This window comes from Lagenorhynchus albirostris, chromosome 3 (assembly GCF_949774975.1).
Source record: "Lagenorhynchus albirostris chromosome 3, mLagAlb1.1, whole genome shotgun sequence".
NCBI lineage: Eukaryota > Metazoa > Chordata > Mammalia > Artiodactyla > Delphinidae > Lagenorhynchus > Lagenorhynchus albirostris.
The window spans coordinates 12352684-12368695 of NC_083097.1; the positions used below are offsets into that span (position 1 = coordinate 12352684).

The following is a 16012-nucleotide window of genomic DNA, read 5'->3' on the forward strand; positions in this document are numbered from 1 at the left end:
GAATGTGTTTCACACTGCTTAAGACTATGTAAATTGTTACTGTGTAAATTTTTAAAATATAAATTTTTATAGCTCTAAAACTTTAATGGTCTATTGGGTTGCTTGTCATAAGTTGAATATTGTTTCATTACCTTAGTATTGACTATACTTAGGTTTCTATACTTTTATACTATATAGTATAGTATAAAGTATACTATATAGTATAAAAGTATATAGACTATACTTTTCTCTATAGTCACTCAGTTTCCTTCAAATCCCATTTGTCACAATGTTTGCTTTATAGTCAGACACAAAATTAAGTGGGTCCAAATGGTACAATCACTTCTATATTATTTGCTGAAAACAGTTGAGTCGTCCCTCAATTCACTTTGGTTTTAATCCTGTCATACTCCTCTAGGCTAAGAAAATGAAAGCTTATCTGGACTACATTTATGCTTAATATCAACATGGTTTATAAGTGATAGAAAAACTACTCACATATTCAGTCAGCCCTGGACCAGAAGGCTCTGTAGAACAGCCAGAAGTGCGTGCCATATGTCTGCACTGGAAGACCATAGAATGCGCTTTAGGAAACGAGAGCTCAGCGTGGAATGAGTGTGGTTCAAAGCCAGCGTGGATGAGTGGACCACATGTGGGACATTCAAGTTATATTCCTATCCGGTGTCTCTGGAGAAAATACCACTCTCTGTTTAAAAAAAAAAAAAAACAGAGCTCTGAATATAATTGATCCATTGGTCCTCATAGTCAGCATCATCAGGTCTCAGATTATTTAAGTCATTTTGCTGCCACCAGTGTCACTTAGTCACTTGGAAAGTTTAGTCAAGACAATTTCCTAAAATTTTTTTTAAATGCTCACTTTAAGTATTTTCAACTTAGTCTAGATGGGTTGTAAAACCCATTTCTGTACAAGTAGTTTATTTAAATAAGGAATGTGCCCTAAGAAGCATTCCTGAGGTACAGAAATATTTTTTCCATTGAAATAATATTCTTTGTTTACGAATAGGCTTTCTTATTTCTAACTTATAAAACCTCAGACGGAACATCTGGACAGAACCATATAGAGGATGGTAGTTAAAACTATCAGCATAGCATTTTACTATTCTGTTTACTCATCCTCGAGTTTGAAAAGGTGGGGTGAAGGTCAAATCGGTAATGCTAGAAGGCTTCATGGACAACGTATAACTTTACTCCATTGCTCCTTACCATACATCAACACCTTTATAAGGACAAACATGAAGGCCTGAGACTTTCCTGGCCCCATGTCTTTTTATCACTGTCATCCCCAAAGACAGAATCTGGGAAACAACTTGGGATCTACTTCATGTACCTTCAAGTCTGGGCTTTTGTCCACTGCTCAGTGTGTGCATGGACTTCCTTTGGGTGCTGGCTTCTCTGTTGGACCGAACTTGATGGGAAGGACCCCAGGGCTAGGTGATGAGAAGCAGCTGGTGTAAACTGACGGTGGGGGTGAAGACCTGAAAAGCTGCGTGAATGTTCTGGAACTTCCCGTATGTGATTCCAAGTAGACGCATTTATGACTCCCTTAAATAAAAAAGGAGCAGAGATGAGGTGATACCTGGTGAAAATGATGTTTATTATAAAATATTTGTATCATTATAGCTAAATAGGAAAGATAAATATATGTTTATATCTCTTATCAGAAGCTACCCTTAGCTATAATTAAGCATGCTGGATAGATTAAAAACTGAGCGCTGGTGTATATTTGATCTATGTTTAAATTCATTAGTCAGAAAGTGGTAAATGAGAAATTAATTTTTCCACTTGGTTTATATTTCACAATATAAAGAGTGGACACTTCAGTCTGCTTGTGAGGCCAGTTGTATTACTGGTTGCATTTTCAGCTGTCCCTCCTGTGTGTCTTTCTAGGTGCTAGCAGACTGGAAGACACTCCATGTACTGTACAGGAAAAGGAAATGTCACATGATTCTCTTTTTAAAGCAGGAAGTCAAGTGGCTTTTTCCTTTGAAAATTGTGACAGAACAGTGCTTATAAAACTATCCGTGGTGAATCTGTGGTGATGGACCTGTTCTTAAAATTTCCAATTCTTTGCAGACTGCCACTTTTGTAAAATTAAATTAAAATGTTGCACTGAGATCAAACTGCTATATAAGTTTCTGAACACTTGCTCTCAGTTTCTGTACATTCTTGCAGATGGGCAGAAAGAGTTTGCTATGTGGCACTGGTCTGTAGAGCACCCTTTAGTAGCAGTGAAACATGAGTTTCAGGCAAGGATCAATAGCTTCTGATGTTATTTATCTGGGAGCTTGGGATTTTGCCCAGAACGGGAGGGCAGTTCTTTCGTTTTGTTGTTTTGCTATTGGTCCAACTTTTGTGTAGAGTTGCCCAGTACTTGCCTTGCTCAGGGCACCTGACTGAGGAGGTGCGTGGGGGCTGGGATCTCTCCTCTGAGTCATACCCTCTGCTTGGCAGAGGTCCTTGGATCAGCCATCAGATAGTCCCAGTTACATTTGCTACCTTTTTGAGAAGGCTTCCCTAGGTTTCTACATTCTCTTAGCGGAAATCAGCAAGAACCTCCTTTTGATTTCAGTTCGTTATGGTTAACAAAAACCTTCATCACATTTATTTCTTTACTGGATTTCAAGCTCCTGTGGGAAGGAGTGTGGGTCTTATATTGTGACTAGAACAGTGCTCATACTAATATCAAATGAATTCCAAATCACAGGTTGGTAGTGAAAGCCACACTCAGCTGTTAACCTTCTTGAAGAAGCAAAGAATCTCATAGTGTGATGACTTTTTTCCTTCTTTTTTTATTGATCCAGGACTTGAAGAGACCAAGTTTTTAGATGTAGTCCTGGGGAGAGAAGCTTCCTGAAGTTAATGATACCCCGACATATTCATCCAGTCAGAGAGACCTATGGAATGGCCACAATAGACATAAGAGGTCAAACCAAGTATTGTTAACATTTTATCTTTAGTGAGGTTAAAATTAACCAAGGACATTGAGTTCACCGAGAAACAGGTTCTTAAACAAATATAGCTCATGAAAAAACATTGCTTATTGGGGTCACGGACTCCTAACAATGAACAGAACCTTAATATGTCTGGGGAACACACGTGCCATGTTGCACTGCTGGTGGAAGAGGCCTGACCCCAGCCTGGACTCTGCAGAGCCTCCTGGCAGGTCGCAGGTAGGGGACAGTGGTGTAGGGTGAGGCTGGTGTGGCAAACAGGGAAGCAAGGGCATAGCAGCCTGAGACCACCTCAGGTATTTATCAAAGTCAGAAGCAGGACACACCCCTTGGCATGCACAACTGACATCAGGAAAAATGAAGGCCTGGAAACTTACCACCAACACAGAGGAAATAACTTTTGGTGGCAAATGGGACAGGAGAGAGTTCTTAAACAACAAGTGGCTTGTAATGGTCTCTTCTCCACCAGACACATCCATCACGCCTTGGTTCCTAGGGTCTTCACGCATCTGAAAGGCACACTGTTTGACCCTCACAGGCCTCGTCGATAGTGGCCTGAAGAGGGGGCATGGGCTCAACCTCTGTAATAAGGAAGAGTTTTGAGCAAATCCATGAATTCCAATTCTGTGTGGGATTTTAGTGTGAATGACAAATGTTTATGAGCCTAAGTTGCTGTTTTATGATTAATATGAAATACTGCCTGAGCCTAAAAGCCAGTCTTGCCAGAAACGCAAGAAGTATGTGTCTAACATATTTTGGGTTCTGTTCAAGCAGTTAGGTTGTGAGGATAGAAAACCACTTAAGTCAGTTCCATAAGGAGAATCCCACAGACCGACAGGGCAGGAAGTACAGCCAGTCCTCCTGGAAGGCACCTGGGACTTAGAGAGCCAAGAAGTAAAGCTTCCAGCAGCATCTCTCACAATCCACGGAGAGATGGTCTCATGGCTCAAGATTTCCCCGCCTCACTCTGTACATGATCTCTACTTCCTTTCGTCTCTTTGTCTCTCTCCACCTCCATCTCCCACTCTTCATCCTCCGGGCACACAAGGGTGCTCCTGCCACTGAAGGAAGCTGCATCTTAGCTCACCAGTCCAAAATCCTGAGAAGCAGAATCTGATTGGCTCAGCCGACCTACGGTCCTTGAACCACGTGCACAACTCTATCCAATCATCTGTGGCCAAGGCATGGGGCCCAGGCGCCTGCAGCACAGATTCAAAGTTTCTGGGAAGCAGGTGTGTTCAGGGCGTGCCTCAAACCATATCATATACACGTGCAGTTTTCACAGCTCAGGTGCACACAAGTGACCTTCAGCGAAGGAAGAAGAATCAGGGTAGTTCAGAGCACCTCGTAGTTAAGGTTGGTAATCATCCAATTAGCATCCTCACCGATAGAAATGTTAACGAGTTCATCAGAGAAGAACACAGACAAATGCAGGTGACATCAAAGCTTTAGTCACACAAGGTTGCCCTCATGAGGCAGTTTTCTTAGCGGTCGGAGGGGAGATAGGAAAAACAAAGAGTTACAGGTGTCCGGAGTAATTCCCTTCGTGTGCAGGTTTGTTGCTGTTGATCTGCGTAAACAGCCTAAAAGACACACATGTGCTGTTTTTCAAATGCAGACCGAAGTCCCGCGAGCTTTCCTGCAGCTTTTTGATGGAAAGGGGATTTACAGTTCTGTCCTCTAAACCTCAACTACGTGTGTTTTCAGCCCCGTTTTTGGCCTGTGGTTGGCTAGCTCTGTAAAGTGCTCTGGGCTCCAGTACTTGAACTTCATGTTGCAAAGGGTAAATTTAGCATTGCTGCTTCCTCCAAGTTCCATGACGACTTCCTTAATTTGTTGTTCTCTTTGTGCCCTGGGTAGTAAACTCTTACCGACAGTGGAGACTGGCTCCTGCACTCTTAAGCCTAAGCGCCAAGGTTGTCTGGAACCTTATGCACAGAATTCCCAACAGCTCTGTCACAGGTCAGTTTCATGTTTACTGTAATGAGGTGGTGTTTTCCCTATGCCTCTTATTCCTTCGACAGGATGTTATATTTGTTAAGATACAGCCTGGAGCCAGGGAACAGAGCAGAGAACCCAGACCCTTCGAAGGGTAAACCTGCTGGTTGTTCTCATCCGTCAGATTACATGTGTGGCTTTCTAGACACTAAGTAAATAAAATCAACGGGAAATCTTTGGAGAGCCTCATGGTGGATATCAGAAAAGATAGTTTGGTGTTGTAAATGAATATTCACTAAATCTATTTCTGGGCCAACTTGTGTTGGGGACATTAAAATTACCTACATTTCAAAGGTTAACAATGCAACTAAACTAAGCCAATGTAAGTTTAGGCTTAAACATACAGAGAAGAGGAACTATTTCCCACAAGCTAATGGTCGGCAAGACCTAATGGAATGAGTGTGTTGAACAATGCTGTAAAAATCACAATAAAAAAAGCACTCAGACTTAAAGCTTCATTTTAATAACCTCAGACACCAAGTTGAATATCCATGTGGGAAGAAGCAAACACCTTATAAGATAGATATGGTTGGTGCTAAACCTATACTTACCCCAGCTCAGGGAAAAATAAGTAAATAAATATGGTGAAATGATTTCAAATGGTTCCAAGCCATCTCCCGTACTTTACTCCTAAACCATCCCCAGATAATGCGATTTTCAAAGTCAGTTATTGTGTTGAACAAAGGACAGTGATGAAAAATAGTAACCAAAGTCATTTTCAAATGAGTGAAACAAGATATGCTTCTTCAAATATGAAGAAGTCTCTCAACATAAAACCATTTAACAACTTTTATGAAGTTTAGGAATTAAGCAAAGACGTGGTAAAGGACAACTGCTTCAAAATTGTAGCAATGCCTCAAAGTTCCTATTTGTAGGCTGATGGTCCTAAGGAGATGCATTAGGACCTCGTAGATTAATGCAATCTTCAGTGCCATTTAATCCTAACAGAGAAAGTTCAGCATTATCTATGTAGGAGGCCAAAACGCTGCCAAGTCCTTGTATACAGAGGAATCAAGTATCACACTGAAGTACTGACTGACCTGGTGATTAATGACCCACTATCCGCCAGCCACTCTCTTCACAGGAGCATTCTAACTGTTTCTCGGCATCCAGCCATACGTTTGGTCCCTCTATGCAACTGCAGGCAACCTCAGTTCCATGTTCCCTCACAGCAACTCTTTGGTCTCAAGCTGTACCATGTGGAGAGAGGATTTTATGAATCTCTTGCCAAGGATCTTTCAGGTCAAGGTCAAGCCATGGATCTTTTCACATTATGCCTTCAAGAGACCAGCATCCAAAGTGACTGTGCAGGAGACCCAGAGGGTCACACCTTAGTAGTAGAGCTAAACTAGCCCAGAATAGAGACTACTCCAGATATACCCTTAAACACTTAAAAAGAAGCCATGAAAGGATTAAACCAATCTGATCTTCCAGGACTTTAACTAGCTTCCAGAACAAAACCAACATTCTTTAAAGGAGGATAGCTAAGTTCAGATACTCAGTGATCTAACAACTCAATGTGCAGGATCCAAAAAAAAATACTAGACCTGCCAAGAATCAGGAACTATGACCCATAACCAGGAGGAGAAAAAGAGTCAATAGAAAAAGACCCACCAATGACAGAGATGGTGAAATTAGTATTCAAAGACAATGAAATAGCTATTACAAACATGCTCAACATGTTTAAGGATCTTTAAATAATATGAATATAATCAGGAGAGATAGTGAAGACATAAAGAACCAATTGGAACTTCTAGAGATGAAAATTAAGATATCTGAAGTGAAAAAATACACTGGGTGGGACTAACTGCAGCTTAGACATGGAAAAAGACCAGGGAACCTGAAGATGTAGCAGTACAAACTATTCGATCTGAAACATTAACTAACTAAATAAATCAGGCCTCAATGACCTGGGGATAATATAGAGCGGTTCATTATATGTTTGACTGGAGTCCCAGAAAAGTGTGTGTTGGCAGGAGGAGAGGAGAGGGAGACAGAAAGATATTTGAAGAAATAATGGCTGAAAAACTTCCAAATTTAATAAAAACTATGAACCCACAGATCTAAGAACCTTAAGGAACCTGAAGTAGCATAAACACACACACACACACACACACACACACACACACACAGAGTAACATCAAAGTACATCAAAATCAAATTTCTGAAAGACAGTGATAAAGAGAAAATCTTAAAATCAGCCAGAGGAAAAAGGCACATGGTGTACAGAGGAATAAGGATAAGAATGAGAGCAGATTTCAGAAATGATGCAAATCAGAAGACCACGGACATCTTTAAATTGTAGAATGAAAGAAAAAATACTGTCAACATAGAGTTCTGTATCCAGCAAAAATCTTCTTTAAAAATTTTACCTTAAGGTGAAATAAAGACTTATTAAGACAAACAAAAGCTGAGAGGCTTTGCCAGTTAACATCACTATAAGTATTGTTAAAGGAAGTTCTTTAGATAGAAGAGAAATAAAACCAGATGGAAACTTGGATCTAACAAAGGAATGAGGAGTACAAGAAATGGTAAATATATGGGTAAATATGAAAGTATTTTTTCACTTTTAAATCTCTTCTATGACTAATTAACTATATAAAGCAAAAATAAACATGTGTTCATAACTTATGCAGAAATAAAATGTATGACAACAATAGCACAAAGGATGGAAGGGGAAAGTGGAAGTATATTGTTATAAGGTTATTATACAATATTCAAACATTATTAATTAAAGTAAACTTGGTAAGTTGAGGATATATATTATAAACATTAGCACAACCACTAAAAGCTAAAAGGTAGAGGTATAGCTAAGAAACCAATAGCAGGAAATAGGGTAAAAAATGAACAGAGAACAGATGGGATAAATAGGGAACAAACATCCAGATAGTAGATTTAATCACAACCATTACATGTAAATGGTTACACTCGAAATAAAAAGAATGAATTAGATCCAGCTGACTGGAGAGAATTCCTGGTGCGCTGTGAAGTGGAAAAAGCAACATACAGAGTTGCTGTTAGTATTTGTTTATCTATGGGTAGTAGGAGGGAGAGGTGAGGGAAAAACAAAAGGAGACTGACAAAATGGAAACAGATGCATGATAAAATAACAAGAAGTGTTAAATATAATCTATGACAGTGTTGTTGATAATAAAAATGTGTTCTGAACATAGACCAGGATTAGAAGATGACATGAACAAGTGAAAACATTGAATTGACCTAGGATGTGATTGTGGTTAACTTTATTCTTAGATTCTTGACCTTCCGTATAGCTTTTATAACAAAATATTGAAATTTAAAAATAAATGTATGAGGTTGGAAGATACAGAAAATCATGACTCAAATTCCTTTTATAGTGAGTGGTTCTTTGACTCTCTAGTTTTGTGGAAGGAAAATGAAGACCTTTTGTGCAATAATTCTCCCAAGATAGTTCCAGCCCTGTAAATGCTTTAGCATCTTATCTGGTATTAGCACAGGGCACTGGCTGTTGTTGTAGGTAGTCATTAAACATGGCAAGAAACTCCACCTGAAGTGAGAGTCGGTCAGAGCTCTTTGGTTGCAGGTAGCAGGAACTGACTTTGGCTGACTTAAAGGAAAGAAAATCATTGGGAAGACCAGAAAATTAGTCTTGGAATTGAGGCAGCTCCAGAAGGAGGAAGCAGGAATTCCAGGGCTGGTCCATAGCAGCAGCAGCAGTCTGGTTGGGTTGCTTCCACTGGAACTAGTGAATTCCAGTCTTACTTCAAACTTACATCACTGGCTCAAGTGTCAAAGTCCCAGAAAAAAGCACTGGACTCACTCATCATGTGCTCACTCTCTAGATACACTAGGACCTACTAGGAGGTGCTCAGGACCGCTTAGGGTCTTGGTAGCAGGAGGGCTGCTTCCTGTAATCACAGTTCTACCAAAATCACATGCACATAGAGAGGGAAGGCTATTTCCCCAAAAGAATTCAGGGTGTTCTAAGGAAGGGCTCATGGACACTGGGTGACCAAAACATACCTTTCTTGGTACTGGAAAAAGGAAGAGGAATCATGGGGAAATTTTCACAGGGTTGAGCGTCATACCAAGAATGTGGAGTCTACCTGCAACGCAAGATCCCACTGCATTCCTGAGTCTGGGGTCCAAATTGAGGAGGGCAAGGTTTGCAAATGCTTTTGTGCTATGAACCTGTGGGAATTGAATTTATGGTCCAAAGCCCAATATAATAGACATGATAAGGCTTGCCTTTAGCCTGAAGGAATTTGATATAGTGGTTTGTGTTGGTGGCTTATTTATAAATATTATATGAATTTTTTCAATATAAATTTGTTTCAGTCTCTCATCTCAAGTGCTCCCATAAATATGTATTAATTATTATGTTTTTTTTTTCTGATGGGGCTCTAAAACTGACCAGAAAGAAACCACATTAATACATTTGGGAAAAAGATATTCTAAATATAATAAATGTTGCTGGGTGATATGAAATGACATGGCACGTCTAAATTAAACCTTGAAGAAGCGTATAGGCAGGTGGGCAAGTCAGGAAAATCATTAAGGATATGAAGCAAACTGTTGAAATTCTGTGCCCCACAAAAGAATAGCCATCTTGCACATGGGCTTATAGTTGAAGAAAGCAATAAATAATCACTGAAGGAGAAAGTAAGGGTCAAAGAAAGAATACATGAAATGGAAACGGGAAGTGTTTGCTTTTGAAAACACTTGGACTCAAGATCCATTCCCAGCTTCTCAGAATGACAGGGGCTCCTGTGTGCCTGCTCAGGGTGATGCTCTTTCTTTTCTCCAGGAACAGAAGTACTATTTACGATGTTTGTGTTAAGAAATTCCAGGGCTCCTACGGAAATGTACTCTGACCTCTTACACAACATGTTTACTTAAGCCAGAGCAAAGGAAATAATGGACGTTGAGAGATCAAATGGCTGCCTTCCACTCTGTTCCCTTTAAAAATCAGTAATTTTTATGTACTTCTTTTTCTTCTTAAGGAAGCAGCATCTGGCTTCATGGAATTTGGCAGAGTTAAGCATCCTGTTCTAGTTATGTTGATTTTTAAATACAAATAAGATTGGTAAATGGCAACTAAAGTTGAACCATCTGAGTAAGAATGAGAATAATGAAAGCCAGTGAGCCTGAACCATACATTTTTAGTTAGGTCTTTGTAGGTCATCTTTTCCCTCTCCCACCCACAGTCATACAGATGAAAACATAACATCACATGATTTGACACAATTTTTCTGTTCAAACATTTGTGGGAACTTTCTATATAATTTCTTATTTTGAAGCGCTATTTTTTACACAATTCTTTTATAACAGTGTTGTATGAGGTTAGAATTAACATCTACCATACAGATAAAGTCTGTTATGACAGGACTGATCACATGGAAATATGTGTAGGGGACATGTAGCTGCAATTATGTGCTGAAGTTCATCTTTGGACTATATTTAGAAAGGTGAAGGATTGGATATATAGCTTTTAATCCTTTCCTCATCTTTAGAAAATGGGCCCATTTCCAGGCCAGGGCCAGGATTTATGTCTTAGAAATTTGAGCCCATGTGAAGCATGCTTAAGAAGATTATTCTTACCATGAAGGCTCTTAACAGTATTAATCTTAAGCCTGAGTATGACCCAGACACTAGTCTGGGCTTCTAGTGTCACAGGATATTACGTGCGCCCAGAATAAAATAAATTGCTCAGTAATGCAATGGGATGATTTGCTCAACAATTCAGTAATAAAAATAACTTCATGAATACAAGTCATATGACTTATTTCACAAATATTGTCTTAGTTTATCATGCATGTATAATTATTCACAAGGTTTAGATACGAAAATGAAGCTAATAGAGGCAAGTGACTTGTCTAAGAACTCATGCTGAGTGAGTGCCTGGCACACAACGATATATTTTGCTAAGTGGATTAATGAAGTGTTGTAGCAGATCCTTTGTCTTCTGGTCAACTGCTTACGAAATGTACAAATGAAGACAAGCATAGCTGCCATAATATACAGCAGTGTTGAAAAGAAGAAGAGCATAATAGAAATGTCACTTTTAGAAAACTTTTGCAGGACTTTGGTAGCCTTTTGTAAGCTAATTTTGAAAAGATGGCAGGCAGGGGAGCTGTCCTTGGTGCTGAACCTTCCATGAAGCGAACAGGTTAGAGGATGGCCTCAACCAGTTTTCCTACATATTTTCTTCTGGGCTTCTATTACCAATGACAATACTATCAATAAAAAATTGTACTTCTAACAAATTTTCCTTTCTAAATATTTTAAGGATTTTATAATATTTTTAATTATAGCTTTGTTATTATTTTAAAAGGTAAATTTAATGCTATAATTCACTAGATTTTAGTATAGTCACAAAGTTGTGGAATTATCACCATTATGTAATTTTAGAATATTTTTATTACTGCTGAAAAAACCCAAAGAAACCCCTCTCCTCAGCCTCTGGAACCGGGAATCTACTATCTCTATAGATTTGCCTATTCTGGACTTTTCATATAAATGGAATCATACAATATGTGGCCATTTGTAACTTACTTCTTTCACACAGCATACTGTTTTTGAGGACTATCCATGTTGTGATATGTATCAATACTTCATTAAGTTTACTGACAAACAATAATCCATTGTATGAATATACCACATTCTATTCATCAGTTAATGAACATTTAAATTGCTTCTCCTTTTGGGCTATGCTGCTGTGAACATCTATGTACAAGTTTTTTTGTGCGGCTATATGTTTTCAGTTCTCTTGTGTGTATACCCAGGAATGGAACTGCTGGGTTATATGATCTTTTTAATATTTTGAGGATCTGTCAAACACTTTTCCAAAGCACTTGCCACCAGCAATGTATGAGCATTCCAATTTTTCCTCATCCTTTTCAACAACTGTTATTGTCTGTTTTTTTAATATTAGTCATCCTAGTCGGTGTGAAATTGTATCTCATTGTGGTTGACTTGCATTTCTGTAATGACTAATGACGTTGAGCATCTTTTCATGTACTTATTGGACACCTGTCATCTTCTTTGGAGAAATGGCCATTCAAATTTTTTGCACATTTAAAAAAATTTGGGTGGTTTTTCTTTTTATTGTTAAGGTGAAAGAGTTTTTTATATATTCTGGATACAAATCCTTTATCAAATATATCATTTAGAAATATTTTCTCTGGCGCTGTGGGTTGTCTTTTCACTTTCTTGATAGTGTAAATGACTGTTTTCAACACGGTGATCCTTCTCTGATGGAATATTACTCAGCCATAAAAAAGAATAATGCCATTTGTAGCAACATAGATGGACCTAGAGATTATCATACTAAGTGAAACAAGTCAGACAGAGAAAGACAAATATATGATGTCACTTATATGTGGAATCTAAAAAATAGTGCAAACAAACTTATTTACAAAACAGAAATGGACTCACTGACATAGAAGACAAACCTATGGTTACCAAAGGGGAAGGGGAGAGGGATAAATTGGGAGTATGGGATTTACAAATGCACACTACCACATATAAAATGGGTAAACAACAAGGATTTACTATATACAGGACAGGGACTGTATACAATATCTTGTAATAACCTATAATGGAAGATAATTTTTTTTTTTTTTTTTTGCAGTACGTGGGCCTCTCACTGCCGTGGCCTCTCCCGTGGCAGAGCACAGGGTCCGGACGCGCAGGCTCAGCGGCCATGGCCCATGGGCCCAGCCGCTCTGCGGCATGTGGGATCCTCCCGGACCGGGGCATGAACCCGCGTCCCCTGCATCGGCAGGCGGACTCCCAACCACTGCGCCACCAGGGAAGCCCGGAAGAGAATTCTTAAAAAGGATACACACACACACACACACACACACACACACACACACACACACACACACACACACGTATAATCAAATCACTTTGAGGTACACCTGAAACTAATACAATATTATAAATCAACTATACTTCAATTTAAAAATTGTAGAAAAAGAACAGAAATACACAAATAAAAAAAGAAAAAAAAAGAATTCCAGTATCTATGCTCCAAGTAGCTCATTATGAAGGAAGGAACTCATTTACAACATAATTGTTGGCAAATATTATATGAAAGAAAAGTTTTAGTGGTTCTCTGGTAAAAGGCTTGCTTATAAAACTGGACGATGCAGAATGTGTGGCATCTGTTCCCTGCAGGAGAAGAGGTATGCCTCACTATAACACTGTACTTTTCTCATTGTGTGGAACCTACTCTCCTATCAATAAAACAAACTCTGCTTGAAAATGATAGCCAAGGAAAAAAGTGATGAAGCATAGAACTGTTTTATATACTAATAAGTATTAAACCCCTGTTTTCAAATTTTATTCTTTGGCAATAAAATATATTCCTCTCACACAATCAGAGAAAGATTAAACTATTTTTTAATTGGAAAATATTTACGTTGGCAAGAGCTTTTCCCCCTTATTGGACAGCAGAATAAAAAAAAGAGTCTAGTGAGTTAACTGAGATCAATTTTATTCCTTTAAAAAGTTTCAAGGTTGAGAGATCAAGATGGTGTAATAGAAGGATGTAGAGCACACCTCCTCCCACAGACACATCAAAAATACATCTGCATGTGGAACAGTTCTCACAGAGTACCTACTGAATGCTGGCAGAAGATCTCATACAACTAAAACTACAAGAAAGATAACTATTTAACCAGATAGGGTGAAAGGAAAAACTAAAAGGAATTAGGATGGGACCTGCGCCCCTGGGAGGGAGCTGTGAAAGAAGGCTTTCCTCACCCTGGGAACTCCCTTCACCAGTTGGGAGATCATTTGGGACAAATAGGGAGCTTCAGAGGCTCACAGGAGAGTGCAGCAACTGGCTTATGGCAGGCAGAACAGAGACAGACCAGGACAGACGGTCCTGGACACCTCACTGCACTCTCCAGCCTGAGATGTGCATCTGCTGGTGTGTGCAGGGTCTTGGTGCTGAAACTCAGGCTTCAGTGGACAGACCTGGGGAGAGGACTGGGGTTGGCTGCAGGGAGACAGCCCAAAGGGGCTGGAGTGTGGTCCAGGTCGCAACTGGGGGTGTGCTCAGGACAGAGCCCAGATCTGCCGTAGCAGCCCCATTGTTAACATGTGCAGGGAGTGAGGGGCAGGGCCCTGACAGCAGCCTCATTCTATGTGTGCCTACAGCAGGCATGGATCTGCCTCTACAAGCTCTGGGAGCACACAAGTGCCAGTGGGTTGCTGACCCACAGAGGCAGGGCTGAAGTCTGAACTGATCCCTGGGTCCATGTGACTTTGAAGCAGGGCTAAAATCTGCAGAGCCATATCCCTACAGCTGTATGACATTGGTGATTTACACCACCAGGGCCTTTGTAAACTTAGCACCTGTGGGACATCCAAGTGGATTACTGGTGCTCCCATGGCTAGGGTGGGTCTGGTGTTAGCAGCTGCAGGCTTTGCAAGTGTAAGCAGGCAGAGGTGCAGCTGCGGTCTGGGCTGATCCCGTAGCACCCAGGGGTAGAACTATGGTGGGTCACAGTGCCTGCTCAACATACCTGTGCTGGTGGCTTTGTGAGCATGGAGCCTAAGGGACACCCAGGCTGGGTGCCAGAATTCCCACAGCTGAGGTGGGACCAAGGGCAGTATACTTTCTGAGCATGCATGGGTGACAGGCAACCCCAGAGAGCACACTTCCAGGTGGAAAGCTCTTATGAAGGAATACTCAGTGGCTCCTCTTGCAGTGGAAGTACTCCAGTACCATCAACCTCAAACTGCAGCTCAGAAACAGATCTGAGAGCTAATACTTCAACAAATAAGGAGCAGACCCTGCCCCCAATAGGGCCTTGACAACCACAGAGCAAAGAGGAGGCCCCACTCAACATCCAGTGCAGGCTGCGCTCACCACAACACCAATCAAGCCCCCTATGAAGGAGACAACACTCAGCACACACTGAGGAAAGATGTGGAAGGCATCCATACTAAAAACAGTCTTCACCCCAAAAATATAAGACTCATGCAGGTTACACAGGGATGCTCCCACACCCTCAAGAACACAGTGGGTAAATTCATACAGTCAGAGAAATATAAGAAAAATGAAGAAGCAGAGGAACCAGTCTCAATTAAAAGAATAAGAGAAATCCCCAGAAAGAACAAACAATGAAAGAGACCTCTCCAGCCTGCTAGATCACGAGTTCAAAATGGAGGTAATAAAAATACTGAAGGAATTAAGAAAGGCTATCGATAGAAATGCAGATCACTGTAGCAAGGAGCTAGAAACTATAAAGAGGAGTCAAGAAAAATTAGAAAATTCATCTGCTGAGACAAAAGCCAAGCTAAAGGCAATAAATAGCAAACTAGATAATATAGAACAATGAATAAGTGATCTGGAAGATAAAATAATGGAAACCACCCAATGAGAACAGCAGACAGAAAGACAAACGAAAAAAAAATGAAAGCATTGTGAGACCTATGGGACAATATAAAGCAAGCCAATCTACACATAATAGGGATCCCAGAAGGAGAAGAAAGAGAAAAGGGGATCAAAAATGTTTTTGAAAAAATTATGGCTGAAAACTTCCCAAACCTAAAGAAGGGAACAGATATCTAGGTACAGGAAGCACAGAGGGTCCAAAACAAACCTACACCAAGACATATTATAATTAAAATGGAAAAAGTTGAAGATAAAGAGAAGATTCTAAAGGTAGCAAGAGAAAAACAAAGAGTTAGTCACAAGGGAATCCCCATAAGGCTATAAGCTGATTTCTCTACAGAACCATTGCAAGAGAGAAGTGGCAATGGTTCTCTACAGAACCATTGCAAGAGAAAAACCTGCAACCTAGGATACTCTGCCCAGCAAGATTATCATTTAGAATAGAAGGAGAGATAAAGAATTTCTCAGACAAGCAAAACGTAAAAGAAGGGGAACGTAAAAAAAAAAAATCCCTTTAAAATTCGCATCCAAAAAAATAAAATACTTATGAATAAGCCTGACTGAGGAGGTGAAAACTTATATGCTGAGAACTATAAAACATTAATAAAGGAAACTGAAGATGATTTAAAGAAATGGAAAGATATCCCATGCTCTTGGATTGGAAGAATTA

The 16012-nt window shown here is 39.9% G+C and overlaps 1 long non-coding RNA gene across 7 annotated transcripts in view; it reads right to left on the reverse strand.

Moving 5' to 3' along the window:
• Window positions 1–16012, reverse strand: part of LOC132518818 (uncharacterized) — a 59274-nt gene that overhangs the window by 4286 nt on the left and 38976 nt on the right. For all 7 annotated transcript variants that reach the window (XR_009539976.1, XR_009539975.1, XR_009539978.1 and 4 more), the window contains 4 exons: window positions 5990–6139; window positions 3329–3532; window positions 1328–1542; window positions 478–685 (listed from right to left, as the gene is read on the reverse strand). This is a non-coding gene — a long non-coding RNA (uncharacterized LOC132518818). The remainder of the gene's footprint in view (window positions 1–477; window positions 686–1327; window positions 1543–3328; window positions 3533–5989; window positions 6140–16012) is intronic.